The following is a 16,701-nucleotide window of genomic DNA, read 5'->3' on the forward strand; positions in this document are numbered from 1 at the left end:
GGAATGCCAATCCAGTTGTATTTTCCGGATCCATTCACGTCCCAGTAATGGTGGTCCTCCATCTTGCAATACATACAGGTCTAGTTTTGGTGTTTCCTTACCGTTATATATAACGGTCACCCTTATTTGTCCTTTGGGGTAGACTTTTTGCCCCGTGTACGTCTTCAAAATAATTTTTGTGTCTCTCAAGGGTATGTGTGAGAATAGCCGCTCGCAGTCCCATCAGTTTATGACTGTTAGGGCTGATCCTGTGTCCACTTCCATCTTTACCTGGACTCCTGCTATCTTGAGAGTGACCCAAATGGTTCGGTGATCCTCTGTTGTGATCACATTATGTAGTTTCAGACAACTCAGTTCCCTGCTTTCGGAGTCGTTATCACTCTTTTGTTCATCTGAACTTTTCTCCGTCATCTTATGTACCTTCTTGTACTTTTCTTTGGTAGGTTTCTTATTGCTGGTTTTCTTTCCTGACCTGCAGACTCGTGCTATGTGTCCTACTTTTCCACACTGTCTGCATACTTTGTCTTTGAACCAGCAATCATTCTGGTCGTGTGTTGTTCTGCCGCAGCGATAGCACTTCTCTGTTCTATATGACATTTCGTTTGTGCCATATTCTTGCGGTCTCTGTTGTATCTCTGCAGCGCCCCGTGCTGCTGCTTCATATGATACCGCAATGCTGAAAGCCTTTTTCAGTTTAAGGTCCTTTTCAGATAAAAGCTGTTTCTGGGTTCCTTCACTTTGAAGCCCACACACAAACTTGTCCCTTAAGGTATCTGCCAGTCCCGCTCCAAACTGGCAGTGTTTCGGTAGTTTGCGCAGTTCTGTTAAATAATCAGCATTGCTTTCATCCTTATGCTGGTTCCGTTTGTGAAAATTGAATCTTTCTGCTATCAGCAGCGGTGTGGGGTTTAAATGTTCCTGTAGTATCGTTACTATGTCTTCAAAACTCTTTTCCATTGGCTTCGTTGGGGTTACTAGATTTCGTAATAAACCATACGTCTTTGCACCCATTAAATTTAACAATACCGACGCTTTCTTGTCATCTGACACCTCATTTGCCTTGCAGTATACCTCTATTCGTTCGACATATGTAGTCCAATCTTCGACTTCATTGTCAAATGCGGTGATACTGCCACTCTTCGGCATTTTGGGTGTAGTTTAAAATGGCATCGCCCAATGGCTTAAAATGGTGTCTCCCACGCTTTCCTTCCTCCCCCACTGCTGCCAACGCCGCTCCCGGCGGTTCTCGTGGCAATGGCGGCGCCCTGTAGGTTTCGTGCGCTTCTCCTGCGCTGCTGCCAACGCTGCTCTCGGCGGTCCTCGTGGCAATGGCAGCGCCTTGCGGGTTTCTGCGCATCTCTCTCTCCCTCTCTTCGACGCTGCTCGGCCCCTGAACACCAGCTGCGCCCTGTGCACTCTGCCCTCTCTCTCTCTCCCCCGTCGACGCTGCTCGGCCCTTTGCTGTGCCGCTCGGTCGGGCTCTAGCCTGCCGCTGTCCGGGAAGGGTCTGCGCACTACCTGTTGCCAGCCCGTTTCGCTGGACCACCTCGACTGGAAAGCCAAGCCTGGCTCTCGACAGCCTCCCCCGCAATTCTCGAGTCTCTGCTGGATGGCTGGGCAGTTGCCCGTGGTCGACGCCCGAGTCTCTGGCTGTTTTGATTTCTTTTTGGGTTCAATAAAGACTCATTTCTGAAAGAGAATGTTGTTTAATCTAAAGTCTTGTTCAAGACTTTCTACAGCTTTTTACAGAACACACTATGCTGTGATGCAGCTAGAATCAAACTGAAAGTAAAACTCCTCTGGACTGCTTGTCTCTCACATGACCTCTGCTGGTCAGGCACAAGTAATAAAAAACACAGACAAATATGCTGTAAGGCATAAGTAATCAAACACAGACAAATATCATCACTATTTGCTGATATCATTACATCTCCCTTTCTTAAAACAAAAGTATTTTACTTTTAACTAACAACATTTAATGAACTTACATTATCATTATCATGATCAAGGTTTTTTACCCTTGCTTTGTGTGTTCACATGAAATATGTCAATACACTAGAACTTGAAGAAAGAATAAGATAACATTACTTCCTTCTTTAACAATAGTCCTTAAATTTGCTCAATGAGTCTCTCAGGAGGCTTCACGTGTCTTGAGGATTTTCTGATTGATTGTCCTTGAATCTGAGTTGTTGCCTCAGATGATTGGTTCTCAGCTGTGTGATCAGGTTGTTCACCAGTATCAGTCTCTTGACCTGCTGTGGCTGGTCCCATGAGAAGATCTCGACGATTTCTTCTCAGAACAGCACCCTCATCTGTCTGAATGGTGTATGATCTTGGTTGAACTTCATTCAGGACAGTTCCCTTCTGAGTCCATGTGTTTGTTTTGTCTTTCAACCTTACTTGGTCACCAGTGTGGAGTTCAGGTAGGTTTTGTGTTCCTCTGTCATAGTAGTACTTTTGCTTTTCTTTCTGTTGCTCTTTGAACTTCCTCACTTTCTCCCCCTCTTTTGTTTTCAGGAGGTTCTCCGGGATGGGCAGGTTTGACCTTAGCCGACGTCCCATCAGGAGTTGGGCTGGTGACATACCACACTCGAGCGGCGTTGTGCGGTATACAAGCATGCTTTGGTAGAAGTCAGTTCCACTGTCTTTTGTCTTGTACATCAGTCTTTTCACTGTCTGGACCGATTTTTCCACTAGTCCATTGGACTGTGGATAGTGAGGACTTGACGTTGTGTGGACAAAGTCCCACTCTTTGGCAAAGTGTCAGAAATTTGCATTGTTAAACTGGGGTCCGTTGTATGTGAAGACCTCGCTTGCCACGCCATGTCTGGAGAATATGGCTTTCATACTTCTTATCACAGCTTCTGCAGAGGTGGTGTACAGTCTACAAACCTCTGGATACAGGGAGTAATAGTCTGTGACGACAAGATAGTCCTTCCCTTGACATACGAATAGGTCAGCGCCTACCTTCTGGTAAGGTCTGTCTGGTGCTGGGTGTGGCTTTAGTGGATCTACCGGATTGCTTGCTTGATATTTCAGGCATATTGTGCAGTTTGACACCTCATTTGTCACATCTTGGTTGATTCGTGGCCAGTACATCACCTCTCGTGCTCTTTTCTTATACTTTTCGATTCCCAGATGTCCTCCATGGATCTTTTTTAGCATCTCTCTTCTCAGACTCTTTGGGATAACTATTTTACTTCCTTTGTAGATGATGTCTTCGACCACTGATAGTTCCGCCCTGCAGTTCCAGTACTCTGCTATATCAGGTGAGCAGTCTTGCTTCATGTTGGGCCATCCATCCAAGATGCTTTTTCTCAGTCGTCTCATTGTTTCACCTTTGTTTGTCTTAGTCTTTATGAGCTCCATTTTTGCATCTGCTATGGGCAGTGCACTTGTGATCATGTCCACGTAGGCGTTCACTTTTTCATCCATTGTGGTGTTTGCGGGCTCACTTGGGTCAACAGCTCTGGACAACGTGTCTGCTGTATACATCAGCTTACCCGGTGTGTACGCAACATTCAGTGTATAGCGTTGCAGCCTGATCATCATTCTTTGTATTCTAAGCGGACAGCTATTCAGTGGCTTTTGGAACAATGCAATCAAGGGCTTATGGTCAGTCTCTACACTGATTGCTTGTCCTGCCACAAACTGGTGAAATCTTTCACAGGCGTATGTGATGCTGAGCAGCTCCTTTTCTATTTGAGCATATCGTGTCTCCGCGTCTGTCATTGAGCGTGATGCATATGCAATAGGTTGTCAGTAGTCATATTGTTGCAGAAGAACGGCACCGAGCCCACTCTGTGATGCATCTGATGATATCTTGATGGGTCTCGCTGGGTCATAAAACCTCAGAACTGGTTCCTCTGTGAGCAGTTTCTTTAGATCGCTCCATGACTTCTCATGCTCATGATTCCATTCCCATTCTATGTTCTTTTCAGTTAGTCTTCTCAGTGGCGCTATTTTTTCTGAGAGGTTGGATATGAATTTACCCATGTAGTTGATCATTCCATTAAACCTCTGCACGTCCTTTTTGCATTGTGGCCTTGGCATATTCTCAATGGCGGACACCTTTCTGGGATCTGGTCTGATGCCCTCACTGCTAAGGATATCTCCCACGAATGTCAGTTCTGTCACCCCGAGCTGGCATTTCTCTCTATTCAGCTTCAGGTTTGTTTTCCTTGTTGCTTCCAGCACTTTTTTCAGTCTCTCGTCATGCTCAGTTCTCGTGGTTCCCCATACTATGATGTCATCCATTGATGTATCAACTCCCTCCAGGTGCTCATAGATCATATGGATAGTCGTGATACACTTCAGGAGCTGAGGCAATGCCAAATGGTAACCTTAGGAACCTGTATCTGCCAAATGGAGTGTTGAACGTGCACAGTCTTGAACTTGCTTCGTCCAGCTTCATCTGCCAAAATCCTGAGGACGCATCTAACTTGCTGAAATATTTTGCATTTGCAAACTGTGCCATGATTTCCTCATGTGTAGGAAGCTTGAAGTGCTCTCTCTTTATTGCTCTGTTTAGATCTCTTGGATCCAGGCAAATTCTGAGCTTTCCATTCTTTTTGTCCACTACGACGAGGGAACTCACCCACTCAGTTAGCTCATCTATCTTCTGAATCACGTTCAGGCTTTCCATCCTGTCCAACTCTGCCTTCAGTTGCTTTTGAAGAGCAAACGGAACTTTTCTGCATGGATGTATGACCGGTGTCATACTTTTATCTACTCTGATCGTGTGTTCTCCTGGAATGCAGCCTAGACCCTTAAATAGGTCTTTGTACTCTTTCATGAGTTCATCATAGACTGTCTCTCCTTCGCTTTCCACAACGAGGACTCTCTTTACCAGGTTCAGTCTCTCACAGGCTTTTAACCCTAGTATGGCTTGCACATCCTTTGGCACCACGATTAATGCTAGCATGTGCTCTCTGTCCTTGTGTGTTACTTTGACAATGCATTTTCCTTTCACTGGTATATCAGTACCTGAGTATCCGGTCACTTTCACTTGTATTCCATGTAACTTTGGTCTGGGTCTAATTCTCTTAAAATCGGTCTCTGATATCACATTAACTTGTGCTCCAGTATCCAATTTAAATGGAATGTGTATGTCATTCACTTTTAGTGTCAACATCCAGTCTCTTTCTTTTTTGTTTTCAGACACAACATCTACATTGAATTCCTCTATCTCGCTTTCATCTACTGTATGGACCTTGCTTTGTTGCGCTTGGTTCTTACAGCAACGGGCATAATGGTTGTTTTTGTTGCATCTATTGCATGTTTTACCATATGCTGGACACCTTCTTGGTGGATGCTGTGTACCGCATCGACTACATGACTTCCGATTGTCTCTTTCATTTTCGTTTGCTGGCCACGTCTCTTTTTTCACATTGGCGCTCTCTTTGTTAAACGGTTTGTATCCGTTCTTTCTCACTGCATCCACGTTGCAGCTACTGTCACTGAACAGCTCCTTTGCCTGCAACTTCACAGTCTCTGTAACCCTACACAGTGCTATGGCTTTTCCCAGGTCTAGATCTTGCTCTCTTAGCAGTCTTTCCCTTAGACCATTATCTCGAATACCACACACCAGTCTGTCTTTTATCAGCGAGTCTGTCAGTCCCCCAAATTCACACGATTTGCTCCGGTTTCTCAGTTCAGTCACATACTGAGCAATAGTCTCGCCGATTTTCTGTACACATGTGAAAAATTTGTGCCTCTCAAAGGTCACGTTGCGTTTAGGTATGCAGTAGGCCTCAAACTGTTCCATTATTTTATCTAGCTTCATTTTGTCTCCATCATAATATGATCGAGCTCTCAGTCGAGATGGAGAGTGAGGAAATTGAATCAGAGACTAAGGTCCAGAACTTAAATAAAGGGAATTACGAGGGTATGAGACGGGAATTGGGTAAGATTGATTGGGTGGTGTTTCTGGGGGGATTGACAGTGGATAGACAATGGCAAGCATTCAAAGATAGAATGGAAGAATTCCAGAACATGTTTATACCGGTTTGGCATAAAAATAAACCTAAAAAGGTGACTCAACCGTGGATAACGAGGGAAATTAGGGACAGCATAAAATCAAAAAAAAGGGCATATCAACTGGCAAAAAAAAGCACCAGACCGGAAGATTGGGGGCAGTACAGGATACAGCAAAAGAGGACAAAGGGATTAATCAGGAAGGGGAAAATAGAATACGAAAGTAAACTTGCAGCAAACATAAAGACAGACTGCAAAAGCTTTTATCGGTATATCAGAAGGAAAAGACTGGTAAAATCCCAAGTCGGTCCCTTGCAGTCCGATTCGGGAGAATATATAATGGAGAATAAGGAAATGGCAGACCAATTAAACTCATACTTTGGTTCTGTATTCACAAAGGAGGACACAAATAACCTCCCAGGAATATCGGCAAACATAGGGACTAATGAGAGGGAGGAGCTGACAGAAATTAGTATCTCTAGGGATATGGTGTTGGGTAAGTTGAGGGGACTGAAGGCCGACAAATCCCCGGGGCCTGATAAACTACATCCTAGGGTACTTAAGGAGGTGGCCCTGGAGATAGCAGATGCTCTAAGGATCATCTTCCGGAACTCCATTGACTCGGGAACAGTACCCATGGATTGGAGGGTAGCTAATGTTACCCCAATATTTAAAAAGGGGGGTAGAGAGAAAGCAGGGAATTATAGACCAGTAAGCCTTACATCGGTTGTGGGCAAAATGCTAGAGTCCATTATTAAGGATAAAATAGCGGAGCACTTGACAAATGGGGAAAGGATCGGACAGAGTCAACATGGATTTACAAAGGGTAAATCGTGTTTGACTAATCTGCTGGAATTTTTTGAGGAAGTAACTGGTAAAATAGATGGGGGAGAGCCAGTGGATGTGGTGTACCTTGACTTCCAGAAAGCCTTCGATAAAGTTCCACACAAAAGATTATCATGCAAAATTAAGGCTCATGGGATTGGGGGCAAAGTATTAACGTGGATAGAGAACTGGCTGGCGGATAGAAAACAGAGAGTTGGAATAAACGGCTCGTTTTCGGAGTGGCAGGCAGTGACCAGCGGGGTGCCGCAAGGATCTGTCCTGGGACCCCAGCTGTTCACAATATATATAAATGATCTGGATCAGGCAATTGGATGCAATATTTCCAAATTCGCTGACGACACTAAACTAGGAGGAGGGGTGGGCTCTGATGAGGATGTCAGGAGGCTACAGTGCGATTTGGACAGGTTGGGGGACTGGGCGGATACGTGGCAGATGCACTATAATGTGGATAAATGCGAGGTTATCCACTTTGGGGGTAAAAACAGGAGGGTGGATTATTATCTAAATGGCAATAGATTGGGAGATGGGGAAGTGCAGAGGGACCTGGGTGTTCTTGTGCACCAGTCACTGAAGGAGAGCATGCAGGTGCAACAGGCGATTAAGAAGGCAAATGGTATGTTGGCCTTCATATCAAGGGGGTTCGAGTATAGGAATAGGGATACCTTACTACAGCTGTACAAGGTGCTGGTGAGACCACATCTGGAGTATTGTGTACAGTTTTGGTCGCCCCATCTGCGGAAGGATGTTCTTGCCATGGAAAGAGTGCAGCGGCGATTCACCAGGCTGATACCTGGAATGGCGGGAATGACCTACGAGGAGAGATTGAATAGTTTGGGCTTGTACTCACTGGAGTTTAGAAGATTGAGAGGGGATCTCATCGAAACATATAAAATTATGGCAGGCCTGGACAGGCTGAATTCAGAGAGAATGTTTCCAATGGCAGGGGAGCACAGAACCAGGGGCCACAGTCTAAAAATAGCGGGCAAATCATTTAAAACAGAGATGAGGAAGAATTTCTTCACTCAAAGAGTGGTGAGCCTGTGGAATTCCCTGCCACAGAGGGCTGTGAAGGCTAATTCAATAAATATTTTCAAGAGAGAATTGGATATATTTCTGAAGGCTAAGGGGATTAAGGGTTACGGAGAAAAGGCGGGGACGGGGTACTGAACTGGTAAGATCAGCTATGATCTCAGACGAAGATCAGCCATGATCTCATTGAATGGCGGAGCAGGCTCGAAGGGCCGAATGGCCTACTCCTGTTCCTATCTCTATGTTTCTCTATGAATGTGAAGTTATTATACACCTCCAGTGCTTCATCACCCACGACATGCAAGAACAGTGACGATTTCTGTTTATTACTTTTCTTGTCAGCTCCGATTGCCGCTAAATACAACTCTAAACGTTGTTTGAACCTTCTCCAATTTTCAGCCACATTACCTGTTAATTGAAGCGTCGCCGGTGGGTGTAAACCTTCCATTTTTTCACTTCGTTAGCTATTCTCTAATGGTAAGCAACGATGTTCTCTTCTGGCTTGCTAATACGTGGAGAGCTGATTTCGCTTACTTGCCACAACTGCTTTCACTGTCCCATCAAGTTGCTAACTTCAGATTTTTTCTCTTTCAGCCACTTCTGACATCATGTTTTGTTTTCTTTTTGGGTTCAATAAAGACTCATTTCTGAAAGAGAATGTTGTTTAATCTAAAGTCTTGTTCAAGACTTTCTACAGCTTTTTACAGAACACACTATGCTGTGATGCAGCTAGAATCAAACTGAAAGTAAAACTCCTCTGGACTGCTTGTCTCTCACATGACCTCTGCTGGTCAGGCACAAGTAATCAAAAACACAGACAAATATGCTGTAAGGCATAAGTAATCAAACACAAACAAATATCATCACTATTTGCTGATATCATTACACTGGCCTTGACCTCCAATCCACTGATCTCCAGGAACGAATCCCCGGGAGGTGATGCAGAGTTGCAGGTAGGTTCGAACATGCCTTGTCGCCAATGTTGTGTCTGTGTATAATAAGACACAGACTGCAGGAGAAACGGTACAACAGGTGTTTACTCAACGTGGCTCACAGTGGAACTGATCTGTACAGATTACTACTCAGTGTTATATACAGATGTGGTCACTGCCGGTACTGCAGTATACATGAGCTGTAAAAGATAGCTCCCCCCTTAAAGGTATATACATTACACAGCACAGTTATTCTTAATGCAAAATCCAGGCCAATGTGATTTAGAAGATCTTTGAGTACATTTTCCTTCACACTGGATTTTTAATTGCGAACTGAATTACAGTTTAAAGTTTGTACAGAAAGCTATAGTAAATGTGCTGTTTGCTTACTGGAAATCAAGTGTTGAAAATATAACAAAATGCTACAAGTGAATAAAATGTGGCAAAATTTGTTTCAGTTTCTAAGCCAAAAGGAAGATCAACATCAGTACTAGCCATGAGAGGTTTGTTTGTACAATAACAGTTGCTGATGTCAGGAAGTGGCAAATTAAAGAAAAAGTTAACAAGTAATGGTTACAGGAGTCAATCATGACTCCTGTAGATAGGGAGAAACTGTTTCCACTGGCAGGAGTGACGATAACCAGATGACACAGATTAAAGATAATTGCCAAAAGTACCGGGGGGAGATGAGAATAAGAACATATAAAATAGGAGCAGGAGCCTGCTCCACCATTAAATAAGATCATGGCTGATTTTCGACCTTAACTCCAATTTCCCACCCGATCCCCATATCCCTTGATTCTCAAAGTTCAAAAATCTATTGAACTCAGCCTTGAATATACTCAAAGACTCAGCATTCACAGCCCTCTGCAGTAGAGAATTCCAAAGATTCACAACCCTCTGAGTGAAGAAATTTCTCCTCATCTCAGTCTTAAATGGCCAACCCATTATCCTGAGACTATGCCACCGAGTACTCTCCAGCCAGGGGGAACAGCCTCTCAACATCTACCCTGTCAAGCCCTCTCAGAATCTTATATGTTTCAATGAGATCACCTCTCATTCTTCTAAACTCCAGCGAGTATAGGCCCATTCTACTCAATCTCTCCTCTTAAGGTAACCCTCTGATCCCAGGAATCAATCTAGTAAACCTTCGTTACACCCTCTCGAAGGCAAGTATATCCTTCCTTAGGTACGGAGACTAAAACTGTACACAGTACTCCAGGTGTGGTCTCACCAAGGCCCTGTACAATTGCAGCAAAATTTTGTTATTCTTGTACTCCAACCCCCTTCCAACATGCCATTTGCCTTCCTAATTGCTTGCTGTACCTGCATGTTAGCTTTCCGTGTGTTGTGTACAAGGACACCCAAATCCCTCTGAACACCAACATTTAATGATTTCTCATAACGACCTTCTGACGAAGGGTCATCGACCTGAAACGTTAACTCTGTTTCTCTCTCCACAGATGCTGCCTGACCTACTGAGTATTTCCAGCATTTTCTGTTCTTTTTCAGATTTCCAACATCCGCAATATTTTGCCTTGTGTTTTTAATAGTTTCTCACCATTTAAAAAATATTCTGTTTTTCTATTCTTCCTACCAAAGTGAATAACCACACATTTCCTCACATTATACTCCATCTGCCACTTTCTTGCCCACTCTACCAGTCTATAGCCCTCTTCTTGTCCTCCTCACAGCTTACTTTCCCACCTAGCTTTGTATCATCAGCAAACTTGGATACATTACACTCGGTCCCTTCATCTAAGTCATTAATATAGATTATAAATAGCTGAGGCCCCAACACTGATCCCTGCGGCACCCCACTAATAACAGCATGTCAACCTGAAAATGACCCGTTTATTCCTACCCTCTGTTTTCTGTACTTTAACCAATCAATTACCCCCAACCCCATGAGCCCTTACCTGTGTAACAATCTTTTGTGTGGCACCTTATCGAATGCCTTTTGGAAATCCAAATATAAGACATCCACTGGTTCCCCTTTATCTACCCTGCTAGTTACAGTTTCAAAAAACATAGATTTGTCAAACACAATTTCTCTTTCATAAAACCATGTTGACTCTGCCTAATAAGATTGTGATTTTCTAAGTGCCCTGATACCACTTTCATAATAATGGATTCCAGCATTTTCCCGTCAACTGATGCCAGGCTAACCGCCTGTAGTTCCCTGTTTTCTCTCTCCCTCCTTTCTTGAATAGCAGGGTTACATTTGCTACCTTCCAATCCACTGGGACCATTCTAGAATCCTTAGGCTTACTACTCTTCCTGGCAACATTATAAGCCTCTTTTAATCAAATACCATCCTTAACTTCTTAAGCCATGGATGGATCACTTTTCCTGTGGAGTTTTTATTGCTCAATGGAATGTATATTTGTTAAGAATTTTATGCAGTGAGTTATGATCTGGAATGTACTACCTGAAAGTGGTTGAAGCGGATTCAATAGTAACTTTCAAAAGGTAATTGGGTATATACTTCAAAAGGAAAAATTTGCAGGGCTATGAAGAAAGAGCAGGGGAGTGGGACTAATTGGATAGCCGGCACAGGCACAATGGGCCGAATGGCCTCCTGTGCTGCAATATTCTATGCTTTAATATTCAACAATGTATAGTGATGCACCTTTTTTTTAAAATGCACCCTTGAAAATGTCTGTTATTTTTCCATTTCTGCTTAACGCGGTTTGACTGCTTACCACTGTCAAGCCTTCATAGTGTTGCATGAACATTTGAGGCATCAGAAGCTACATGTGTTTTGCACTAGTTTGGAAGAACAAGTCACTATTGCCCAAACATTGAAGAGACTGGGTGTGACAGATCATATTTCTTGATACTTCTGTATGGGATTCCAGTAGTTTGCCAGCCTGCTGCCAATTTAAATTTTGATTACTGCTTGCTGGAAGCAGCCTGTCTCGTATGCCGCTACCACTTCAAAGATGGATGAATTACTTCTACTGCCTAATGAATATTGGACACGAAGTTCATCCAGGTATCATCCTTGGTTTTTGCATTTGCCCCATTCGGGGAACTTTGGCTTTGTGCTGAAAGAATGTGTGTCTTTGAAACCTGCTTTATATCATTGTGAAAGATACCCTTTTGGTCTGTCTTTCTGCCAGTCTGGATTTCAAAACAAAGGGAAGAATATAAGTCAGTTTGGTATTGCTGCTTTATTTCCTCTTGCTGTATTGCTATACAAGCAGAGGTTAACAAGATTAACTTGGGAGTTCCTAAAGTGCTTCCCCATAGCTGTGTGTTCTAATTTGAGAACTGCTAAAACTTCAGGATTATTTTGAAATGGGGACAGTGAGTTAAATATAAATCCCTCTACCTCTACCCTTCAAGGGAGCGGCTAGGAATTAGTTTCATACCACATTTGCAACAGTTTTTCCCCAATAATTTCTTGCCATTAAAGGGCAGGAAATTCTAAACATTGGACAAAATCTTCAATGTGCTTTGCCATTATATCTTGTGGGGATTGATTTCATGAGGTTGCACTGCCTGTGCTACATCACAGAAGGCTTAAATGGAGACAAGAAACTTGCAACATATAAAGAAGGGCAGTAACTGGTTACGTGCCTCTAGCTCTTAGCTTGTACTGGTCATCTGGTGATATTTGCCCAATATATTTAGGCCTCAACCATTGAATAAAAGTTGAACTTCATCTGATCCAGTGGATTTCACAAAGGATTCTCATTATCTAAAGTCCAGCTTGTTTTGTTCTGGGGGAAGTTAGGGATTATACAGCATTATCAACAGTTTCTTCCTCCCACCCCTTTCTTGTGTTGTGAAGTAAACTACTAGAAGCAATTCCTTCCTCCTCTTCATACTTGATGTATCTATCTATTTTAAAGTTGGATGCTGTTCTGACATGGTTCATCAAATGAGATTTGCCAAAGGACAGTTACCACCTCTCGAGACTTGCTAATTGCTTATTCTGCAATGCTAGTGGAGTACTCCAGTGTGAACCCACACCAATGACTTACTGTCTGAGTGCCAGTGTTAAACCAGGTTTGGATTCATTATAAATGGGGATATTTGTGTAGAGTGCAGTACTCCTGTACTTTTGATAACAGATACAAACTGATGCCTTTGGGAAGAACACCTGAAGAAATTCATATAATAAAAAGAATGGAAATAGAAATATTTTTCACAGTGATGTGAAGAGCTAGGCCTTTATGCATCAATATCCAATTTTGCTTGGTGAGGTGACCCTGATTTGGAAAGCTAGGATGCAAGGGCTGCAAGTTCCAGCGTTTGGCTGTAGTTCTATCATTCTTAAGTAACTAATACTACCAAAAAGGCCCATTACTGTACATGCAAATAACCTAACCTGCAAAGAACCACTGATATAGAAACTGGCATATGAATCGTTCATTGGATTGAGAGCTTCTAAAGTAGACTAAACAAAGGAAGCTGGATCTGCACAATTATTACCCTGCAATTGGGTGTTGGTATTATACTTAAAAACTTAGTGGGCATACAGAGATACCTCATTTGATTTTAAACAGAGATTACCTCCCCTAGCCTGGCACACAGAATAATAGTGCCTTTAGCTTCACTTTGTACATCAGCACTAGCCCAATGGTTTCTTTATCATGAAAATTGTTGCTGAACAAGATTGCCCAGATCTACAAGTGTAGAACCTTTTTTTTGATTGGTTCAGGATTCAGTGAGATTCCCCCCCTCCATGTCCGATCCCCCCCCCCACACAATGTCCAATTCCCTTCACCTTCCCCACGATATCCGACTCTTCTCCCTGCCCCCCACGATGTCTGATTTTTTTCCCCCCCACCATATCCGACTCCCCCACCCCCCACAATGTCCCATTCCCCCCATCCGCGATATCCGACTCCCCCCACCCCGTCCCGTGATGTCAGACTTACCTGACATGCGCTCCGCGGCTCCTTTCCAGCCCAATCTGGCCAGCTGTCGGGCGGGAAACCTTTTGAAAAAATTTAAAACGGGGATTTGCCATTAAATCCGGCAGGATCTGTGGGAAACCCACGCTTCTGGGTAGCCCTCCCCGCTCTTTTTCCTGTTCCAAGTTATATTATCAGACCCCAGGTGTCAGCCATGGCTCACTCTTGTCTCTGAGTCAGAAGGTTGTGGGATCAAATCCCACTCCAGAGATTTGAGCACAAAATCCAGGCTGACCCTCCAGTGCAGTACTGAGGGAGCAATGCACTGTTGGAGGTGCCATCTTTTTAGATGAGACATTAAATTTTCCAGTGAATGTAAAAGTTCCCATCGCACTATGTGAAGAAGAGCAGGAGAGTGCTTTCTAGTGCCATGGCCAATAGTTATCCTTCAACCAAAACCATTGAAACAGATGATCTGGTCATTATCACATTGCTGTTTGTTGGACCTTGCTGTGTGCAATTTAGCTGCAGTGTTTCCTATATTACAAATGCGTACACATCAAAAAGTACTTCATTGACTGTAAAATGCTTTGGGATGTCCTGAGGTCATGAAAGGAGCTATATAAAGACAATTAAAAAAAAATTTGCTTATGAGATCTGGGTGCCGCTGGCAAGGCCAGCATTTATTGCCCATTCCTAGTTGCCCTTGAGAAAGTGGTGGTGAGCCGCCTTCTTGAACCGCTGCAGTCCGTGTGGTGAAGATACTCCCACAGTGCTGTTAGGGAGGGAGTTCCAGGATTTTGACCCAGCGACGATGAAGGATCAGCGATATACTTCTAAGTCAGGATGATGTGTGACTTGGAGGGGAACTTGGAGGTGGTGATGTTCCCGTGCTGCCCTTGTCCCTCTAGGTGGAAGAGGTCGCGGATTTGGGAGGTGCTGCCGAAGGAGCCTTACATAAGAACATAAGAAGTAGGAGCAGGAGTAGGCCATACGGCCCCTCGGGCCTGCTCCGCCATTCAATAGGATCATGGCTGATCCGAACCTGGACTCACGTCCACTTCCCTGCCTGCTCCCCGTAACCCCTAATTCCCTTATCTGCTAGGAAACTGTCTATCTCCGTTTTAAATGTATTTAATGTTACAGCTTCCACAGCTCTCTGAGGTAGCAAATTCCATAGATTTACTACCCTGAGTGAAGAAGTTTCTCCTCATCTCAGTTTTGAAACGGCAGCCCCTTATTCTAAGATTATGCCCCCTAGTTCTAGTCTCACCCATCAGTGGAAACATCCTCCCCGCATCCACCCGATCAAGCCCCCTCACAATCTTATATGTTTCGATAAGATCACCTCTCATTCTTCTGAATTCCAATGAGTAGAGGCCCAACTTACTCAACCTTTCCTCATAAGTCAACCCCCTCATCTCCGGAATCAACCGAGTGAACCTTCTCTGAACTGCCTCGAGAGCAAGTATATCTTTTCTTAAATATGGAAACCAAAATTGTATGCAGTATTCCAGGTGTGGCCTCACCAGTACCCTGTAAAACTGAAGCAAGACTTCCCTGCTTTTATACTCCATCCCCCTTGCAATAAAAGCCAAGATTCCATTGGCCTTCCTGATCACCTGCTGTACCTGCATACTAACCTTCTGTGTTTCATGCACCAGGACCCCCAGATCCCTTTGTACTGTAGCACTTTGCAGTTTCTTTCCATTTAGATAATAACTTGCTCTTTGATTTTTCCTGCCAAAGTGCATAACCTCACACTTTCCAACATTATATTCCATCTGCCAAATTTCTGCCCACTCACTTAGCCTGTCTATGTCCTTTTGCAGGTTTTTTATGTCCTCCTCACTCACTGCTTTCCCTCCCATCTTTGTATCGTCGGCAAACTTGATACATTGCACTTGGTCCCCTCCTCCAAATCGTTAACATAGATTGTAAAGAGTTGGGGTCCCAGCACTGACCCCTGCGGAACACCACTAGTTACTGATTGCCAACCCGAGAATGAACCATTTATCCCCACTCTCTGTCTTCTGTTAGATAGCCAATCTTCCACCCATGCCAGTATATTACCCCCAATCCCGTGATTTTTTATCTTGTGCAGTAATCTTGTGTGGCACCTTGTCAAATGCCTTTTGGAAGTCCAAATACACCACATCCACTGGTTCCCCTTTATCCACCCTGTTTGTTACGTCCTCAAAGAATTCGAGCAAATTTGTCAAACATGACTTCCCCTTCATAAAACCATGCTGACTCTGTCCGATTAAATTATGCTTATCCAAATGTCCTGTTACTGTTTCCTTAATAATGGACTCCAACATTTTACCAACCACAGATGTTAGGCTAACTGGTCTATAGTTTCCAGCCTTTTGTCTACCTCCCTTTTTAAATAAGGGTGTTACATTAGCAGTTTTCCAATCTGCTGGGACCTTTCTGGAATCCAGGGAGTTTTGGAAAATTACCACCAATGCATCCGCAATCCCTACCGCTACTTCTCTCAAGACCCTAGGATGTAAGCCATCAGGTCCAGGGGATTTATTCGTCTTAAATCCCATTATCTTACCGAGTACCATCTCCTTAGTGATTTTAATCGTGTTTAGCTCCTCCCCCCCCTATAGCCCCCTGTTTGTCCAGTGTTGGGATATTTTTAGTGTCTTCTACTGTAAAGACTGATACAAAATATTTGTTCAACGTATTTGCCATCTCCATGTTCCCCACTACTAATTTCCCGGTCTCGTCCTCTAAGGGACCAACATTCACTTTAGCCACCCTTTTTCTTTTTACATAACTGTAGAAACTCTTGCTATCTGTTTTATATTTTTTGCTAGTTTACTTTCATAATCTATCTTCCCTTTCTTAATTAATCTTTTAGTTATTCTTTGCTGGCTTTTAAATGCTTCCCAATCTTCTATCCTCCCACTAGATTTGGCTACTTTATATGCCCTTGTTTTCAGTCGGATACTGTCCTTTATTACTTTACTTAGCCACGGATGGCTGTCTTTTCTTTTATGCCCCTTTTTCCTCAGTGGAATATATTTTCTTGAAAGTTG

The sequence above is a fragment of the Somniosus microcephalus genome, chromosome 16, assembly GCF_052327205.1.
Source record: "Somniosus microcephalus isolate GS21.2 chromosome 16, FLI_Smic_1.0, whole genome shotgun sequence".
In the NCBI taxonomy this organism is placed as follows: domain Eukaryota; kingdom Metazoa; phylum Chordata; class Chondrichthyes; order Squaliformes; family Somniosidae; genus Somniosus; species Somniosus microcephalus.